Source organism: Typopeltis vanoorti, chromosome 17, assembly GCF_054136105.1.
Source record: "Typopeltis vanoorti isolate ZY-2024b chromosome 17, IOZ_Tvanoo_1.0, whole genome shotgun sequence".
NCBI lineage: Eukaryota > Metazoa > Arthropoda > Arachnida > Uropygi > Thelyphonidae > Typopeltis > Typopeltis vanoorti.
This window is the reverse complement of record NC_143565.1, coordinates 65525773-65543875: the sequence shown is the minus strand read 5'-3', so window position 1 is coordinate 65543875 and position 18103 is coordinate 65525773.

The following is an 18103-nucleotide window of genomic DNA, read 5'->3' as shown; positions in this document are numbered from 1 at the left end:
ATGTAAAAAGAGCAGAGCAGAGGTTAACAGGAGTAAGCGAATCTACTACCTAATTAATGGGCTACAAACACAGTACTACCAGGACCAATATTAGATTAATCTTACAATCAAACTTTCATAAATCATAATGTCCATAAGCCTTTACTCTCTCAATGCAAGAGGATGTGCCTCTGCTCTACGCAACAGAATAGTCCTTGACCAGGTACAAACATATCATATAGACCTAATACTTCTGCAAGAAACAAACATCAACTCCTCATCCAACTTATCCAGAAGATGGGCAGAGTGGCCTTATGACTTACAGCACTCTGCAACCCAACAACATCATGGAGCAGGTGTTAGCTTAGGTATACATCATAGATCTCCCTAGAAACTAAAAGTGATTGCTGATATACCAGGATATGCCTTGTATGCTCACATAAAAGCACCCAACCATAATATCCTACATGTGTTCAACATCTATATACCACAGGAGGATGCTCTCGCATCACAAATCCTGGATTTCGTTCAAAACCATCTTTCTAGTATACCAAGAACATATCATAATAGCTGGAGACTTTAATTGCACTCTTGACCAAGAAAAAGACAGACTTCAGTGTGCTGAACATCGTAGCCAATTAATAAACAAACTTCAAACACTGGTAAACGATAATGAACTCATCGACTTCTTTCGGCATCAACATCCAGATAAGAAATCCTACACATGGAGGTCCGCAATCACAGCGACAAATAGGCCACTCTACCAAGCACGACTGGACAGATATTACATTTCCAAACATACCTTGCCTCTAGTTAGAAACATCTCACACATCCCTTACTACATTTCAGATCATTGCTTCGTTAAGCTGCAACTTTCATTATCTTTAGAAGCATCCAAATCAGGAAGTGCTTATTGGATCTTCAACAATACTCTCCTGAAAGATCCAGCTTATATAATAAACACTCAGGCTTTAATAACCAACCTCACTCACTCGAAAGGATACAGAACCAATGAAAACATGGTGGCCTCACCTAAAATCACGAATAAAATCCTTTAGGCAGATCTACAGTCACCAGAAAAATCAACAGAGGAACATTAGAATCCGACAACTTGAAGAACAGATCACGTATCTCCCAGAGGAAAGCTCTGAATATCACTCTGCCTTCCAAGCCATGCAAAGAAACGCAGAATTATCGTCAAAAGGTGCCCTACTTAGATCGCGGCATACACAAATAAATCTTTCAGATGCCCCACAAAATGTTTTTTTTCTTTGGAAAAAAAATGCCAGCCAGCATACTCCATCTCTGCAATCAGACTTCAAGATGGCCGCATCACAGAAGATCCAAATAAAATCACTTCTGAAATCTTGCAATATTACAAGAATGCATGCAACTCTACAGGAACATCCCAACATGCCATTCACGAAATACTGAAAGTAACAAAACAAATCTCTGCAACAGATCGGATCCACTTAGAAAACAAAATCACGCTGAATGAACTGAAAACTGCATGCACATCCTTGCCAAAGAACAAATCTCCCGGCCTTGATGATCTCACTACAGAATTTTTCCAAGTCTTCTAGAATCAACTCGGACCACTTCTCCTCAAAACACTGCAAAAAGCCTACCTCAATGGGCTCCCATAATCCGTCACGGCCTCAGTAGCATGATTAATACCAAAGAAGGGAGACCACACGGATATCCGAAACTGGCGTCCAATCTCCGTAATTAATACCGATTACAAAATTATTTCCAAAGTTATAGCAAACTGAATAAAGCCAACACTGCCTGAAGTTATTGGCCAACACCAAACGCACTCTGTCCCAAGAAGATCAATACACGAAAACCTCCATTTAATAAGAGATCTCATCCACATCGCAAATAGCCAACACGAAAACCTTGCACTCCTTAGCCTTGATAAGGAGAAGGCTTTCGACAGGGTAGAGCACGAGTACCTTTATGAAGTACTTAAAGCATTCAGCTATGGTCCTCTAATCATTGTAACAGTGTAATTGCTATACAGAGATGCACACTTCTGTTTAAAAATCAATAACAGGCTCACACACACTTTGTCATACTCTCGAGAGATCAAGCAAGGATGTCCTCTCTCTGGACAGTTATACACACTGCCCATAGAACCCTTCTTAAAAAGAGTACACGACACCATCATCTCCAAACGAACCAGCATAACAGATCTACATCAAAAAATAACCCTATTAGCATATGCCGATGACGTCACTGTAATAATCCGAAATGAAGAAGAAATGACAGTAACCGAGGAAGCACACACACACTATATGCACAAGCCTCAGGGACCAAATTAAATTCTTCAAAAACTACTGGCTTTTGGTCAGGCAGATGGAAGATATAAATGATTCTCCGATAGAATGTACCTGGTCAAGTGAAGGACAAAGATACTTAGGTGTGTACCTTCGCAACAGCAGAATATATAACACACTGAACTGGACACAGCTACACAACCGTTTTAAACAGGTGCTAGATAAATGGAACAGCATTCGTTCCATATCTTCACTTAGAGGAAAAGTACTAATAGTTAACCAGATGACTGCGACTGTGTTATGGCATACCCTCAAGGTACTCACACCCCCCTGAAGAATTTGTCCATCACATTCAAAAGGAAATCAAACGTTTCCTCTGGAACAATACTAACTGGACAACATACTCTGAACTCTGCAAACCACTCAATAAGGGAGGCCAAAGCCTGATTTCCCTTGAACACAAGATTTGATCCTTCAGGATAATCCTCCTCCTAAAGACACTTCAATGCAATCACACTTATGTAACTACCTTCGATTACATCACGAAAGCATCCACCAGAGGACTTACACTTTCCACAATCCTCCGAATGGCCAGTCCTGCACCATCTCCTCCTAAACTACCTCCTTTTTACAAAGATGCTCTACAGCGACGGAAAAACACAGAACTTCATCACACACTGACAGGATCAACAGAGTCAGCTGTACTATCAGAACCACTGTTTTTCGAACAGAAACATAGCAAAGTCTCATAACTGGCCAGCCCTTCCTTTTCCCTACATGGAACTGGGCAGGAATAAGAATCATAGGGAACCTCCTGACCTAGACCCTAAAGTAAAAAACATTCACAAGCCTACCAATGAAGAACCCAAAAACTGATAAGCAATACCAACAGATGCAAGCTGCTATTAGAAAAGCCAATCCAGATATCGCTACACCTCAGGGAATCCGTATTTCTTCTAGAAACTGCGAGGAGTCCACCTTTCATCTTGCATCATTTGAAGCCTCACTTCCAATTATTCCCTCCAACTACAAGAAAATATACCACTTCCTCATATCAGTGCCTCCAACTTCGCCCTTCTTATATTCAGCCTTAACCCTCTCATTTACTAAGCTGCACATGCCACCCAGTTTTCAGTGGGATCTTCCATATAAATGGAGGTGTGCCAAACCAGGACATGCCAGATTCCGACATACAGTGGAGGCTATGGCATAACATCTTGCCAACTCCTACTAAGCTCCACAAATTTCAGCTAAGACAATCGGATCAGGGTCTATTCTGCGAAGTTTCAGGCACCTTGGAATACACACATATCTAATCTGTCCTGCAAACAAAGCGATGATCACCTACGCCCTGAATACAGCCTCTACCACCTGTAACTACGCACACAGCCAAGAAGACTACTGGAATTTAGTCCATACAGAAGAGAACACAAAATATGCAATTTCCTTTTCATCTGCGCCAAGGACGTCATTTACAGTTTCTACCTTAAGCAAACAAGAAATAACCAGCACCCATCCATCACTGAATCGGAACAAACCCTCATGTATAGCCTACGGCGGAAACTACAAAGCACGCTTTCACTGGAATTTGATTACTACAAAGAAACAGGAACTGTCACAAAATTCATAGAGGAGTGGAATCCAACTGGTACCCTGTTCTGGATTGCCGTGGACAATACACTTCAGCTGAAGAATAACTAAATGTGATGCTGAACTGTAATATTGACTCTTACTGAAAAGACACATCCTGCCTACCATGAATGTACCTTTTCCCCTTCAGTTCTATTTTATATATAAAAAGAAAAATTTTTTCCCTGTAATATACATTCTTATAATATGTAAATATTCCGTTTTTTGTTATCTATCTTCCAATGTACATTTTATCAAGTTCAATTAAAAAAACAATCTATTCTAGGTGGCCAAGGTGTTGCACGTGCGTTCATACCGCTCCTGCCTTCCCCCACCTTTTATACGTTTATCCGAAAGGAAGGACTTATTTTTTTATATAGGTATATTCTCCAAGCCGAGAGCTATCTACTCATACTAGTCGTGTACGCGTAAGTGTAGTGATAAGTGATTTATGACGGTTTTCTTCTCCTGCTGTACGAGTTCGTATATATCTTCAATTTGGACGCCATAATTCCTTCTCGGACACCTGCACCCCTCACCTGAGGCTATAGCCGGCGAAGGATTACCCGCCATGGCAACTGCACATTCATGTACTACCAAGGATTTAGCAATTCAAAGACCCCCTACGACTTCGGACCCGGAAGGAAGAGTAAAGTTCACCGGAGTTATGTACATGGAAAACTGGTCAGTCAATTCAAAATCTTATGCTAATGTTGTATCTAATGGAAATATCCTATCGTCCCCCAAAACACTGATCTCACACACGAACGCCTCATCAGCCAGCAATAAACCGATTAACGCAAAAATAACTACCACTGTTACGAACGTCATTTCCCGAGAAAATGGGATTGTTATTTTCGCCACCAAAGAAAACATCCCATTAGAAGATTATCTGACGGCGATCGCCAAAATTGTGCCCGCAAAAAACATTACTGACGCTTCCCGCGTAGCTGGAACCGTGCAGGTATATTTTAGCCATATCTCATGGGCACAAACGGTACTGCAAAAAGGAGTCGATATTGGCGATTATCACTTCGAAGCAGCCCCAATAGCACTGGCCCCAACAAAAGTAACAGTATCAAATGTTCCCCCTGAAATTCCTCATCAACTCATCAGATCCATGTTATCAAGATACGGTTCGGTCACAGGAAAAATACGCACATTGTCAGCAGCCACGAAGAAGCCCGAATTTGCCCATGTCAAAAGCTTTCGAAGGCAGGCATTAATGCATTTTCCAAACAACGACGCACTACACGACCTCCCAAAATTAATCAACACGGACATAAACGGAATAACCTATAATTTCTACTTATCTTCCTCATCACAGTGCTTCTTCTGTCATGAAGATGGTCACATTAGGAAACAATGCCCCTATATTACCAACAGTTCATCAACAGACATCCCAGCCCAGAATAGTAAACCAGTTGAACAGAATAACATCGCACATGAAGAAAATCAAAGCATAGGAAAAAGTAAACCAAAAATTCTCTCCTCATCACAAACTTCAGAGGAAAGAAAATCCCAAACTGAAAAAGACAACGCTCACGTCGCTCTTGAACGCCTGCAAGTAATGAGATCCAAGGCTCAGAAAACGAAGTCTCACAACACGAAAACACGGATCCTCCCAACAGAGATGACAAGGACGAACTAATTAAAAGCAATCCCCAGACCCAGCAACCAGAATCACTAACTCAGTCTCCCACTAATTCAAAACCTCACCCTATAGAAGAAACTACTCAAAATGGCCTTTCTCCACCTGCAGCCAGCCAAGGAGAAACAGAGTTCCCAGACGATGAGGAAACTGTATTTCCACATGACGACCTAGAAGAAGAGGAAGCTGAGTGCGAACTTCCTCACACTGAGGGTCCCCTAACCATGAAGCAGCTGTCATCCTTCATACAGAAAGTGCGAGGTTCTCCTCACAAACTAACTATAGCCCTTAAATACACCACAAGAATCCCGGAACTAATATCTCAACTTCAGGACCTACACTCGAAACTGAAATGTAAAAAGGGCAGAGCAGAGGTTAACAGGAGTAAGCGAATCTACTACCTAATTAATGGTCTACAAACACAGTACCAGGACCAATATTAGATTAAACTTACAATCAAACTTTCATAAATCATAATGTCTATAAGCCTTTTCTCTCTCAATGCAAGAGGATGTGCCTCTGCTCTACGCAACAGAATAGTCTTTGACCAGGTACAAAAATATCATATAGACCTAATACTAATGCAAGAAACAAACATCAACTCCTCATCAAATTTATCCAGAAGATGGGCAGAGTGGCCGTATGACTTACAGCACTCTGCAACCCAACAACATCATGGAGCAGGAGTTAGCTTAGGTGTACATCATAGATCTCCCTACAAACTAAAAGTGATTGCTGATATACCAGGATATGCCTTGTATGCTCACATAATAGCACCCAACCATAATACCCTGCATGTGTTCAACATCTACATACCACAGCAGGATGCTCTGGCATCACAAATCCTGGATTTCGTTCAAAACCATCTGTCTAGTATAGACCAAGAACATGTCATAATAGCGGGAGACTTTAATTGCACTCTTGACCAAGAAAAAGACAGACTTCAGTGTGCTGAACATCGTAGCCAATTAATAAACAAACTTCAAACACTGGTAAACGATAATGAACTCATCGACGTCTTCCGGCATCAACATCCTGATAAGAAATCCTACACATGGAGGTCAGCAATCACAGCGACAAATAGGCCACTCTACCATGCACGACTGGACAGATACTACATTTCCAAACATACCTTGCCTCTAGTCAGAAACATCGCACACATCCCTTCCTACATTTCAGATCATTGTTTCGTCAAGCTGCAACTTTCATTATCCTTGGAAGCATCCAAATCAGGAAGTGCCTACTGGATCTTCAACAATACTCTCCTGAAAGATCCAGATTATATAATAAACACTCAGGCTTTAATAACCAACCTCACTCACTCGAAAGTGGATACAGAACCAATGAAAACATGGTGGCCCCACCTAAAATTACGAATAAAATCCTTTACGCAGATCTACGGTCACCAGAAAAATCAACAGAAGAACATTAGAATCAGACAACTTGAAGAACAGCTCAAGTATCTCCCAGAAGAAAGCCCTGAACATCATTCTGCCTTCCAAGCCATGCAAAGACAGGCAGAATTATCGGCAAAAGGTGCCCTAGTTAGATCGCGGCATACACAAATAAATCTTTCAGACGCCCCCACAAAATATTTTTTCTCTTTGGAAAAAAAATGCCAGGCAGCAAATTCCATCTCTGCTATCAGACTTCAAGATGACAGCATCACAGAAGATCCAAGAAAAATCACCTCTGAAATCCTACAATACTTCAAGAATGCATACAGCACTGCAGGAACATCCCATCATGCCATTCACGAAATACTGAAAGAAACAAAAAAAATCTCTGCAACAGATCGGAACCACTTAGAAAAGAAAATCACGCTACATGAACTGAAAACCGCATGCACATCCTTGCCAAAGAACAAATCTCCTGGCCTTGATGGTCTCACGTCAGAGTTTTTCCAAGTCTTCTGGAATCAACTCGGACCACTTCTCCTCGAAACACTGCAAGAAACCTACATCAATGGCCTCCCACAATCCGTCACGACCTCAGTAGCATGATTGATACCAAAGAAGGGAGACCACACGGATATCCGAAACTGGCGTCCAATCTCCCTAATTAATACCGATTGCAAAATAATTTCCAAAGTTATAGCAAACCGAATAAAGCCAACACTGCCTGAAGTTATTGGCCAACATCAAACGTACTCTGTCCCAGGAAGATCAATACATGATAACCTCCATTTAATAAGAGACCTCATCCACATCGCAAACAGCCAACACGAAAACCTTGCACTCCTTAGCCTTGATAAGGAGAAGGCTTTCGACAGGGTAGAGCACGAGTACCTTTATGAAGTACTTAAAGCATTCAGCTATGGTCCTCTAATCATTGTAACAGTGTAATTGCTATACAGAGATGCACACTTCTGTTTAAAAATCAATAACAGGCTCACACACACTTTGTCATACTCTCGAGAGATCAAGCAAGGATGTCCTCTCTCTGGACAGTTATACACACTGCCCATAGAACCCTTCTTAAAAAGAGTACACGACACCATCATCTCCAAACGAACCAGCATAACAGATCTACATCAAAAAATAACCCTATTAGCATATGCCGATGACGTCACTGTAATAATCCGAAATGAAGAAGAAATGACAGTAACCGAGGAAGCACACACACACTATATGCACAAGCCTCAGGGACCAAATTAAATTCTTCAAAAACTACTGGCTTTTGGTCAGGCAGATGGAAGATATAAATGATTCTCCGATAGAATGTACCTGGTCAAGTGAAGGACAAAGATACTTAGGTGTGTACCTTCGCAACAGCAGAATATATAACACACTGAACTGGACACAGCTACACAACCGTTTTAAACAGGTGCTAGATAAATGGAACAGCATTCGTTCCATATCTTCACTTAGAGGAAAAGTACTAATAGTTAACCAGATGACTGCGACTGTGTTATGGCATACCCTCAAGGTACTCACACCCCCCTGAAGAATTTGTCCATCACATTCAAAAGGAAATCAAACGTTTCCTCTGGAACAATACTAACTGGACAACATACTCTGAACTCTGCAAACCACTCAATAAGGGAGGCCAAAGCCTGATTTCCCTTGAACACAAGATTTGATCCTTCAGGATAATCCTCCTCCTAAAGACACTTCAATGCAATCACACTTATGTAACTACCTTCGATTACATCACGAAAGCATCCACCAGAGGACTTACACTTTCCACAATCCTCCGAATGGCCAGTCCTGCACCATCTCCTCCTAAACTACCTCCTTTTTACAAAGATGCTCTACAGCGACGGAAAAACACAGGACTCCATCACACACTGACTGGATCAACAGAGTCAGCTGTACTTACAGAACCACTATTTTCAAACAAAACATCACAAGTCTCACAACTGGCCAGCCTTTTCTTTTCCCTACATGGAACTGGGCAGGAATAAGAGTCATAGGAGACCTTCTAACCCACACCCTAAAGTGGAAAGCATTCACAAGCCTACCAATGATGAACCCCAAAACTGAAAAGCAATATCAACAGTTGCAAGCCTCCATTATAAAAGCCTATCCAGATATCGTTGCACCTCAGGAAATCCGTATTCCTTCTAGAAACTGCTCGGGGCCGATATTTCATCTTGTACAATCTGAAGCCTCACTTCCAATTCATCCCTCCAACTACAAGAAAATATACCACTTCCTCATGTCAGTGTCCCCATCCTCACCATTCTTATATTCAGCCTTAACACTCTCATCTACAAGGCTGCATATACCACACAGTTTTCAGTGGGATCTGCCATATAAATCAAAATGTGCCAAACCAGATTCCGAAATACAGTGGAGACTATGGCATAACATCTTGCCAACTCCTTCAAAGCGCTACAAATTTAAGCTAATAAAAACGGATCTGTGTCCATTCTGTGACGTTTCAGGCACCTTGGAACACACATATCTGACCTGCCCTGCAAACAAAGTGATAATCACCTATGCCCTGAATACCCCCCTCTAGCACCTGTAACTACACACACAGCCAAGAAGACTACTGGAATTTAGTCCACACAGAAGAAAACAGACACAGAACATGCAATTTCATCTTCATCTGCGCTAAGGCCGTCATCTACAGCTTTTACCTAAAACAGACAAGAAGTAACCAGCACCCATCCATCACTGAAACTGCACAAACCCTCATGCACATCCTCCGTCGGAAACTAAAAAGCAGGCTTCTATTGGAACTTGAGCACTTCAAAGAAACAAGAACTGTCGCGAAATTCCTAGAGGAGTGGAATCCAACTGGTACCCTCTTCTGGATTGACGACGACAATGTGCTTCATCTGAATGATAACTCAGACTGAAACTGAACTGTTAATTTTGAATATTCATTTATATCTCTATTGTACACCCGAAAGGAAAATGTTTTTTCTTTTTCTGTAAATATATACTTATAATATGTAAAGAGTCATTGTTGCCTATCGTGTAATGTTTATTTTAACAAGTTAAATTAAAAAATATAAAAAAATATCTATCTATAATATATATATATATATATATATATATATATATATATAGTATAATATGTGTATTTATTTTAATTTATATTACTTTTTAAGTATTATCATTATTTTTTAATTATTGTTTAAGTGATGTCACACACACACACACACACACACACACACACACACACACACACACACACACACACACACACACACACACACACACACACACACACACACACACACACACACACACACATCTATTTAATAGTTTCAGAAAATTTAGAAAACAGACTAGTATTTAAACCCAAACCCAAATTGGCTCTTCTTCCTTTTTTTTAAAGAACAGATACGCTGTTCCCATTTAAGAAAAAGTATAAATATTCTAAAAAATCCAAGTAAAATAAAAGTAGATTTTGCAATATAACTTCAGAGTATGTCCGCGCGGTTAGCCTAGTGGCTGTGCGTTTCACAACCATATGCCTGCGGAAGGAGTATCCTAGGTTCGATTCCAGTCGGTGACGTGAGAAGCTGAAGGATCTTCCTCAGCCATAGCTAAGTTAGCCGGTCTTGGGCGTGGACAGCAGAGTTTTTTCTCCGGTTTACCCTGGGGTTTTTCATCAGGCAAACCAGCCTTGAGAATTCAACACTACGGACATAGGATACACCGGGGTGTAGGGCTGATCAACTTATCCTGTGAACGGTTTGAGGTCCGATGATTAATAAACCTTCAACACCGCAAGGTAAAAGAGGGTAAAAGGAAGATGAGATGAGACTTCGGAGTATGATTATTAATTAAATATTTTCTGGAATATGCAGACGTGGACAGCAGACGTTTTGATTTTAAAGGTAGGTGGAAGAACACTTTTTATTTTCTTCTTATCATTCACTTCGTTGATTTTAATTGCTATGAAAAGAAATAATGTCTGCTTCTGTAACATATATAAGGCCATATATAACAAGTACGTAGATGATAAATATCGAATGATATTCTCTCTCCACACACACACACACACTAATATTCTGATATATTTATTATTTTCCAAACTTGAATGAGGCAAGCAAAACATGCCAATTATAGATACAAAATATAAATAATATAAATAAAAATTATATATATATATAATATATACTAGATGCTGACCAAGTCGAAAACATACTGAATTCTTTTCCTACTGACAGAAATGTTAACATTGATACAGATGAGAGTACATAGAAAATAAAGTGACTTAAGAAGTATCAAGACTAAAAGAATTTATTAGACACAGGAATTGGAAAAAAATCGAGAAGCCTTTATCAAGGCACAACAAGGATAAAAAAATAAACAGCAAAGTGAGACTCAACAACATACCAAAGTAAGCAAGAACCATTGAATAATGATAATCAGGTGGTAAGGATGGATATACAAGGAATTATGGTATAAGGTATGGTGATTCAATTATAAAATGTGCCGCTGATGAAGCATTATTAATTTGCGTTTTTAAGCCAAAATCAAATAAGTAACAGAAGCTATAGTGAAAAAAAAAAAAAAAAAAAAAGATATGGTAATTCTAGGTATAGATGATTTAACTAGTAACGAATATAGTATGAAAGAAAAAATGACATTATTGCCAAAAGAAGCGAGAGTGAAGAGTGAGAGACCGAAAATCGTTAGTCAATTACTAAGATATGATAGTAGTGAATTAAGAAGAAAGGCTACTGCGATGACAAATCATTCGATGCACAGGCTGTGCAGAAGGACTGGTTCTGAGCTTTTGGATAAGTGGAGCGGATTTGATGGAAGCAATTTTTATAAGAGGGATGGCACGCATTTGAATGCGCTTAGAATCAAGAGTCTGAAGAAATTGCTTATTGGTATGAGGCATAATAAGGAGAGTCAGAGAAACAGATTCATGTAATAAAGAATGGTGAGCATCTATATGTAAGAACGAGAAAGTTATAATTGTAAAAATGATACAAATAGTAAGGGAGGGGAGTGTGATGAAAAAACAACTCTCTGATCTCCAAGTTCGCAATTATTAGGTTGTGCAAGGATATCTGCATAAACTAGCTATTAAATACGAATATAGGTCTACAAGTTGTCCAATGAACTAAGTAGAGGGTGAGCATACAAAGAAGACTGGAGGTAATTTATTATGTCTGTACACGAATTCTTGGGGGAGACCACACTCCTACCAGGCGCGTCCCACGGGTGGTGGATGGGGAAAACCCAAATGGGTTGCTCTGAATAAAGAATAAAGAGCCGTGGACCAAAGGATGTAGCAGAGGCATGGCAAGCTGGCTACATTATTATGCCAGTAACTTTCATGAGCAGGAGAAAGTCTACAAACCGAGATAGTGCTACTGCGTACGGGACAACCGACGCGCCTACTCAAAGACCACATAGAGTAGGTGAGAAATCAGCAATGTGGTCAGCCAAGGATGTGAAACATGTAGCCACCCTCAACATAAGATCCCTATACCGACCTGTAAAATTGCAATTAGTCCAGGAAAATTTAAAAAGACTGAAATGGAGTATTTTAGGTTTATCAGAGACACATTGGTGCGGAGATGGATTCATGGATTTACCAGAAGGAAGACTGTACTTCTCAGGAAGAAAAGATAACATACACAGAGAAGAAGTTGCATTATTAATTGAAAAGAAACTTACACACTCAGTAATAGAAATAAATCCAGTGTCTCCTAGAATAATAACAGCCAGACTTCAAGCAAAAGAAAAAGGTAAAACAATTAAAATAATCCAAATATATGCACCAGACAGTAACCATTCAGAGGAAGAAATAGAAAATTTCTATGAAGAACTACAACAGGAAATAGATAAGACCAAAAATAGAGAACTCATGATAGTGATGGGAGATTTTAATGCTAAAATGGGACAGTTGGCAGCAGACAAAAAACATGTGATGGGGAAATTTGGATACGGAGAGCTTAACGACAGAGGAGAACAATTACTACACTTCTGTAAAGCAAACGATCTAATGATTACAAACACATTATTCTATCAACGCCCTAATAATAAATATACATGGACATCCCCAGATGGTAATATAAAGAACTGCATAGACTATATCATCATAAACAAACAATGGAAAAGATCAGTAAATAATGTACCAACATTAAGAAGTTTTGATTTTGACACTGACCACGAAATATTAACTGCCAAAGTGAAGATAAAATTCAACAGGAAAAATAATATCAGAAAAGAAGAAAACATCAACCTATCAAAATTAAAAGATAGCTCAAGCAGAAGTCGATTTTTAGAACAGATATGCTTGAAATTAAAACCCTCCATCTTCCAGAACAGCGGAAAATACTGGGAAGAAGGAAAAGAAACAGTATTATCAATTGCAAAAGACACTCTAGGTTCTAAACCCAAAATAAACAAACAGTGGATAACCTAAGAAATCATAGCTACCATAGAAGAGAAAAGAGAAGCCAAGATACTTTTAAACCAACAAAACAATGAAGAGAATAGAGAAAAATACAGAGCACTAAAAAATAAAGTTGATAACCTATGCAAAAAAGCCAAAGAAAAATGGTTAGAAGAAAAAGCTAAGAAATGCCAAGAAGCATACCAACAAAACAACCTAAAAGTCTTCCATGATACTGTAAGAGAAATTACAAAGGAATTTTCAGCAAAAGCAGTAACAATGATAAACAACAAGATGACTGAAACCGGGAATATTGAATATATAATAAAAATCTGGTCAAACCATTTTAAGACCATCTTCCACCAAGGAAACAAAACTACAATGCCAACAATAGAAGAAAATAATGATCACCCAAAAATTTTACAAGAAGAAGTTAGATACGCAATAAAACAGATGGAAAAACAATAAAGCACCAGGCATTGATGCTGTCCCTACTGAACTGTGGTCATATGGAGGCAGCATATCAATAGAATATTTAACAACCCTATTCAATAAAATACTACAAACAGGAGAGATCCCAGATGACTGGAGAACTGGAAAGATCATCCCAATATACAAGAAAGGAAACAAAAGAGACTGCAGAAATTACAGGCCAATCAATTTACTCCCTCACACCTATAAAATATTCATAAGAATTATACAAAATAGATTAAAAAAACACCTATGAATAAATGATAGGCATAGAACAAGCTGGTTTCCGAGGAAACTATTCAACAATAGACCAAATTTTCACATTACACCAACTGGAAGACCATAAAGAACTATATTGTTGTTTTGTGGACTTTAAACAAGCTTTCGATATCAACAGAGAAATCCTTCTTAAAATTCTACTAGAAAAAGCAATATACAAATATATAATACAGTTTCTAATAAAATATTACTCTAAGACAAATGCAATAATTAAAAAGGACACACTCACAACAGAACCCAAAAAGAGATCCAAAAAGGAGTAATGCAAGATGCCCATTATTCCCATTCCTATTCAGCATATATCTAGAAGTTGTAAAGAAGACAATAGACAATGAGCCTGGAATCAATGTCAATGGTTTAAACATAAATAATATCAAATATGCAGATGATCTCGTCCTTCTTGCAAGCCCCAAATGAACTACAAAAGTTGATCAACAAGCTAAACGAAACCTGTAAAACATATGACATGACAATAAATATACAAAAGACAAAAGTGATGAAAATAGGGGGGAACAGAACTACCATCTCAGCCACCCTAAACGGAGAACAAATAGAACAAGTAGACAACTCCATATACCTTGGATCAAAACTAACAGAAACAATAGATGAACTCAAAACAATCAAACACAGAATAGCGATAGGATGGACCACCATGGGAAAATTACAGAAAATCTGGAAAACAAACAAGATATCTAAGCAAGCCAAAATCAAATTATATGAAGCAATAATTATACCAACAGTCATCTATGGAGCAGAAGCGTGGACAGTTAAAAAAAGAGAGGAGAAAAAAACTGCTGGCATTTGAAATGAAATGCTTAAGAAAAATAAATAGAACAAGTTGGATAGAAAAGAAAACAAACATCACAGTCAGACAAGAACTATTGTATAAAAAGACAATAATAGAAAAAATTAGAAAACAACAACTGAGATGGTTTGGACACACTGTACCCATGGACGCAGACAGACAGACTTCCTAACGTCCTAATCAATACTTTTCCAACTGAAAAAAGAAGACCCGGAATACCAAGAATTACCTGGCTGAAATTAATAAAGAACATCTCGGGATGCAGAACATATAAGGAACTTTTTCGAACAGCAAGGAATAGAGAAGACTGGAAGATCCTGCTCAAGAGAAGACTCAACCCGTCTTAGACGAAAGAGAAGAAGAAGTACACGAATTACAGCAGTATCAGAAACAAAGAGGTTGAACGTTTTGCTTTGGGGGATACGTTGTGGCTGCAGATCGTAGGCATTAGTGACCTGGCTTTCTGCGGCTGATATACTAACTGTAGTTGATATTCTGCTAATGATATCGGAAGATTTGATTCCAGTCAGGATAAAAAGCTGTGAATGCAATGTAGCAAAGTTCCATGTAGCAGTCAGTTTGAAAATGTCTGGGATTGGGTGTTGTTACAGTTGTTACAGATTTGCTGATCAGTTGCTGGTGACGATGAAATGCATCGTCAAATTAGCCTGATGGGTGTCAAAAGAGTAATTATCACGGGAGACTTTAATTATACGAACATGGAATGAATAGCGATGAAATCTCATCTCATGAGAAGAATGAAACCGAATTTATTGAGCTATTGCCAGACTACAAGGCAGAAAAGTATGACCAACTGAAGAGAATACTAGCCCAAGTCCCATGATATTATTTGTTTGGATCAAAAGGGAAGGTTATCGGCATTGCATGGAAAGAATTAAAAATACTTAAATTGTACAATATTGGAATGTCATTCTAATTCGAATAATAAATATCATCGGTGTGAAATGGATGTCCAACCTTATTAAGCAAGAGATTCTCAAGAAAATGGTAATGCTGAAGGAATGCCGTGGCATAAAGGATGATGACACCAGTTACTAAAATTACAAAAAAAAAGGTTACAAGTATTGTATCGAAAGCTATGAAACGAAATCTACGCTGCCAAGGACGATCCACAAGAATTCTATCCTTATGCTGCAAGTAAAAGAAGGAATGACTGAATGTGGATGGTATACGACTGGTAAATGCAGAAGAGATAGTTCAGCTAATGAACGCCCACTCTGCTAAAACGTGTCACCCTACAGTAAATGATATGAAGCTCAGTGCTACATCTACTGAATGATGTGACTCAAGTGTATGAGGTAGAGATACTAAAGCTGGTGGTGCATACTCTAAGTAAGAACTCGGCTGTAGGGGATGATGGAATTTCACCACAGCATAATAATAACAAACTGTTTGGTGCACAGTCTCTAAATCTAAAGGACCAAGAATATCCACGTAAAAATTAAAACACAACAGTTTCAATTCTGTATGTTACAACCCGATAAAATAGTTTTTATCGGGTTGTACTATTCAGATAAAGTACTTCATATTTAGTAATCGAGATGTCGTTGAGTGCAAGTAAAGGTATTCTGAATGGCAATTAAAGGGATTGTGCCTGTAATTCTTTGTAACAGAAACTAAAAACAAATATTTTAATAGCTGCTAAAAATGATTTTGAAAATTGTTTTTTACTTTATGCATATTAAAAGTAGTAACAATACATTTGTATTTTATTTTTGCACACTTTTCAATTTTCTGCATGTTTTGGTGGCTTTATTAACGGTATTTATATCTCTCCTTATTTCTGTACGCACATAGTAGAGCATCTCTGGACAAAGAATTTTTATTTTTATCCATCTATCTTTGGACAAAGAATTTGACAATTGTTCTTTTTAAAAAGAACAATTATCAAAAAGACATTTTATATAAAAAGATTACATGTCTTTTTGATAATGATAATTTTTTATAACTATTCATATATGCGCCCATTTAAAAATAGTTCAAATGGACATATCTAAAGAGAAATAACTGATAGCAGTAACTATAAATTATTACTTTTTTAAACGGAGAATCGTCTGGAGTTTCTCTAATTTTAGGCATTTTATTACAGTCAATGGAAATGCTGAAAACTATATTTAAGCACTTCTACTTTCTAACTCATAATGCTATAAACTCAGTGGAAATTTATTTCGAACATCTTAAAATTTTCTTCCTCTTCCTCAATAAAAACAAACCAAACACTTGGTGTCCTTTTCTCTTCAAGACACTGATTCTCATTTGTACAACTCATAACACTATATAAACCCGCAATTAGCCTAACAGTGGAATACTTTGAATCTTTGAACTTTGGTGTAGAATAAACATCGCAGTTTTTAAGCCATTTCAGGTCTATAGTAAGCACGATGGTGGTTTCACTTGGGAAATGAAATTATCTCCCATCTAAAGACATTCACAAAGATCCACATTACAGTGGACTTCGAACTCGGCCTCTACGTTTGGAGAGCTGAGACGGTATTAATTTAATTAACAACTTCAAATTTAATTATATTATATCAAAACTAAATGTTAAATGTTTAGATATTTAGTTTAAACTTTTAAACGAACATTTAAACATAAAATCTCTAAAAATGTTTAAATGAAGTTGGCAACATTTTTAAGAGATGTACTCTCAACGAAGATATGTCTTCATTGAGTGTGCACATCTCTTAAAAAGTACATAAGCACATCCTAACATCATGAAATAACCTAAGATATAGCGTTCGCTGTTTATCAATAACATTCATTATACTAAATGTGGCCGATGCGTTTTTCTTTAGGCGATCTCTTATCTTTAAGCAATGCATCAACATTTATTTAAAAGTAGCTACACTTTCAGTTGCAACACATTTTAAAATATTATATACACGCATGGGTTTCCATAAATTAAGGGACAAAGAGAAAAATCACAATAACTCAAAAACTGCATAATAAACTTTTAGGCAATTCTGTGAAAAGCAATATGATATGAGATGTGAAAGAAACATTCGCAAAAATTGTAAATAAATAGTTTAATTTAGCAATAAATGTGCACATGAAGATAACAGTCAAAAACAAGATGTCAAAATGAGATTGATAAAGTGCCTCAATTAGGAATGTGGTCACTCTTCACAGCAACACTGTGCTCACAACTATGTGTTATACTGTTTAAAA